The sequence below is a fragment of the Apodemus sylvaticus genome, chromosome 1 (genome assembly GCF_947179515.1).
Source record: "Apodemus sylvaticus chromosome 1, mApoSyl1.1, whole genome shotgun sequence".
NCBI classification, from domain to species: Eukaryota; Metazoa; Chordata; class Mammalia; order Rodentia; family Muridae; genus Apodemus; species Apodemus sylvaticus.
The window spans coordinates 187347120-187351512 of record NC_067472.1 but is presented as its reverse complement, the minus strand read 5'-3'; the positions used below and the strand labels follow the sequence as shown (position 1 = coordinate 187351512).

Genomic DNA, 4393 nt, shown 5'->3' with positions numbered 1-4393 from the left:
TATGCTTGAAAAACTGTATCCATTCCTGCACTCACAACAATAGACACGAATTCACTAGCGCTAGTTTTGACTTCTATGTTGCTTACCGTGCTGATACCATTAATTTTCACCTTTTCCGCGAAGCTTCGCTGGATAGGGCTACCTCAGGAAATTCTCTCGTGGCAGGTCGCCCCACGTTGGGCGCCACTATGTAGCCGCCAGCAGCTACATGTAAACCGGGTTACCTGTTGAGAGAATTTTGGGGTCATAGGGAAGAGCGGCGAAAAGAACGTACGGCCAAGTCAATGTTCACTGATCAAAGCCGTAAACTTTAATGGCGCCAGACCTTATAACAGTTCGGGCAAACCCTTCCCCCCAGACTCCAGGCTGAGTTCCGGTGGAAGTTGTCTAGCTTCTCTTGGAGGTCTTCGTCTTGACTGCTCCGGCAGCTGGGTGGGTCACTTGCTTAATTCAGGAATCCCTATACCTGGAGGAACAATGAACTTAACCTTTACTTCGAGCGCTCCACCCTAGGTGGAGCAGGATCCTGGCTAACTGGGAGAAGTTAACCTTGACCAAAGTCAAACTCTGACCAAGTGCAAGACTGCCCCAATATGGCTCTGTACATCCAGAAAACCAAACAACCCTATTAAAAATGGGGTACAGAGTTAAACAAGGAATTCTCACCTGAAGAACTTCAAATGGCAGAGAAAGATCTTTAAAAATGCTCAATTCATTAGTCATTAGGGAAATCAAATCAAAACAACCCTGAGTTTTCACCTTAAACCAGTCAGAATGGCTAAGATTAAAAATTCAGGAGACATCAGGGGTTGGAAAGGATGTGGAGAAAGAGGAACACTCCTCCACTGCTGGTGGGGTTGCAAATTGGTACAACCACTCTGGAAATCAGTCTGGTGGTTCCTCTGAAAACTGGGCACCTCACTTCCAGAAGATCCAGCTATACCACTCCTGGGCATATACCCAGAAGATTCCCCAGCATATAATAAGGTTCCATATTCAACTATGTTCATAGCAGCCCTATTTATAATTGCCAGAAGCTGGAAACAACCCAGGTATCCCTCAACAGAAGAGTGGATGCGAAAAATGTGGTATATATACACAATGGAGTACTATTCTGCCACAATGAAACAATGAATTCATGAAATTTGTAGGCAAATGGATGGAGCTGGAGAACATCATACTAAGTGAGGTAACCCAGACTCAAAAGATGAATCATGGTATGCACTCACTAATAAGTGGATATTAACCTAGAAAACTGGAATAACCAAAACATAATCCAAACATCAAATGAGGTACAAGAAGAACTGAGGAGTGGCCCCTTGTTCTGGAAAGTCTCAGTGAAGCAGTGTATGGCAAAACCAGAATGGGGAAGTGGGAAGGGTTGGGTGGGAGGACAGGGGGAGAGAAGGGGGCTTATGGGACTTTCGGGGAGTGGGAAGGCTAGAAAAGCAGAAACAATTGGAAATGTAAATAAAAAATATATCGAATTAAAAAAATGGAAAAAAAAAAGGATGGGATCCTGTAACCTGGGACGGAGCTGTGTGGCAGGACACCATGAGGCTGGGAACTTTGAACCTTCAGATTCTCAAGGGCTTATATCACCCGAAGAAATAGACTTTCCACCCTCCTTATAAGATGCACCCCTCTCCATACCCCTTGAAGTATTGGCTTTCTACCTCTGACTGAGGAAATTAATCCTTCATTGTCTTCAGTGACTTTATAATTGTTATTGTTTGTTATCTTCAATGCAGCAAATTTTATCTTGCTCTCCTCTCTTTTACCCTGGAGAACAAGATGTTTTATCCATAGAAGGCTTAGCCTATATTTAATTAAATATCATCACCTCCAAAGATCTGAATTTGTAATGTGTTTTCTCACTTCAAATGTTTAGGTATGGGAGTTGAATACCTGAGGTTTCCAAGACTTTTATAATGAAGGAGTGTTGGATTTTGTCAAATGCTTTCTCAGTATCTAATGAGATGATTGTGTGTTTTTTTCCTTGAGTTTGTTTATATGGTGGATTATATAAATGGATTTCCATATATGGAACCATCGTGCATTCCTGGGATGAAGACTACTGGATCATGGTGAATGATCATTTTGATGTGTTCTTGGATTTTTTTGCAAGAATTTTGCATCAATATTCATAAAGGAAATTGGTCTGAAGTTCTCTTTCTATGTTGGGCCTTTGTGTGATTTAGGTATAAGCATAATTGTGGCTTCATAGAACAAATTGGGTAGCATTCCTTCTGTTTCTATTTTGTGGAATAATTTGAAGAGTATTGGAATTAGGTCTTCATTGAAGGTCTGATAAAATTCTGCACCAAACCCACAGAAAAAACCACACAATCATCTCATTAGATACTGAGAAAGCATTTGACAAAATCCAACACTCCTTCAAGGTAAAAGTCTTGGAAACATCAGGAATTCAAGTCCCATACCTAAACATAGTGAAGGGAATATACAGGAAACCAGTAGCCAACATCAAACTAAATGGAGAGAAACTAGAAGCAATCCCACTAAAATCAGGGAGTTGACAAGGCTGCCTACTCTCCTCCTACCTATTCAATATAGTACTTGAAGTCCTAGCCAGAGCAATTAGACAACAAGGAAGTCAAACGGATAAAAATTGGAAAGGAAGAAGTCAAAATATCACTATTAGCAGACGATATGATAGTCTACTTAAAATTCCACCAGTGAACTCCTAAACCTGATAATGAACTTCATCAAGATGGCTGGATATACAATAAACTCAACCAAATCAATAACCTTCCTCTACTCAAAGGACAAACGGGCTGAGAAAGAAATTAGGGAGTACTGTTGAGTGTGGGTAAGCAGAAGCACCAATTTAGCAGCTGGGACTCAAAAGCAATGGTGGCTATTGATACAGAATGAGATTAGGCCCAGAAAAGACATCACCAGATAGAGAAAAGAAAAAAAGAGTAGTCAAATATATCTATTTTTTCAGTAGCCTCAAAACATCATTTTTCAAAGTTGAGGTCAAGGTCAAGAGAAAGAAAACAAAAATTAGTTAATGATGGAAGCAAGCACAGGAGCCTGAGCAGAAGCAAAGAGTCAAGAATCCAAAGATAAGGCCTCTAAGAGACACAAGTCTGAGGAGCACAATGACAAAGAACACTCTACTGACAAAGGAAGAGAATGATTAAATTCATCTGGGAATGGTGAGGACAGACACAAACACAAAGAAAGGAAGTCATCATGGGGCAGAAGTTAGATCAAGTTAAAGACTCTATAGCAGTAGAAACAGGGAAAGGAAGAAGTCTTGCTCAAGAAGTAGGGATTGGAAAATCAATCCCAACCCAGAAGCAGAGGCAGGAAGATGTCACCATCTAGAGGCAGATATAGAAAAAGAAGGATCAGAACTTTCTCCTGATTAAGATCCATACACAGGCATAGGACTAGAACCAGGAGCAGAACATGCAGTTGAAGTCAAGATAGAAGCGGATAAAAAAAACCCAAGAAGATTTAGCAGAAGCCTAAGCCAGACACCTAGTCCAGCTCCTTTCGGAGGGAGAAACACAGCAATTTACCCATGAAGATTAGCTAGATGAAAAAGGACAAAGAAACTATAAGAACAAAAAATGAAATGGTCAAAATCAGAAACAACAAGAAATGGCTGCCGTGGCTGCAGCAACTGGAGGCAATGTTGAAATCAGGAACCCAGGTTACCCAGGTTACTCCTCAGATAGCTATGGCTGCCCAAATAGTGGCCCTGGAAGCTAAAGCCTTGGCAGAGACAGGTATAGCAGCAGTGCCCAGTTACTATAACCCAGCAGCTGTGAATCCCGTGAAATTTGCTGAGCAAGAGAAAGAGAGGAAAATGCTCTGGCAAGGCAAGAAAGAAGGCAACAAATCTCAGTCTGCTGAAATCTTAAAAAAATGAATTTTGGAAACAAGGACCAAAATGTCAAATTTAGGAAGTTAATGGGCATTAAGAGTGAAGATGAAGTTGGCTATAGCTCCATTGATAAAGAAAGTTAAAAGACTTTGAAGCAACAAGAAGTTTTTTTTTGAAATCTTGATGCTCAGTATGATTGCAAACCCACACACAAAGAGAAACAGGTTTGGGTTTCACATCTTCAATGTGTGAAGTTTGGAAAATATCCATTTGGACTTTATAGACTTGGTCTGATGTTAGGACCTTGTTCACCAAACAGCTAGTATTATAACTGACTTGGGTGTTGCATTGACATTAATTTATTGAAAAATATTACTTTTTTGTAAATATCAGATCAGTGATACTGGTGTCAGTGTTGTAATCAGGTTGAACCCACTTCTATTAAACTTGACAGGACTCTAGAAGGACAATAGTTTTTAGTTCATGAATTCTACTTTTCAAATATATTAAAGCTTTGGGTGGGATAAAATCTCA

General features: G+C 40.3%; 1 pseudogene; it reads left to right on the top strand.

Moving 5' to 3' along the window:
• The first annotated feature begins 2871 nt into the window (after nt 1-2871).
• On the top strand, nt 2872-4142 carry LOC127664424 (arginine/serine-rich coiled-coil protein 2-like; annotated as a pseudogene).
• Nucleotides 4143-4393: the final 251 nt, after the last annotated feature.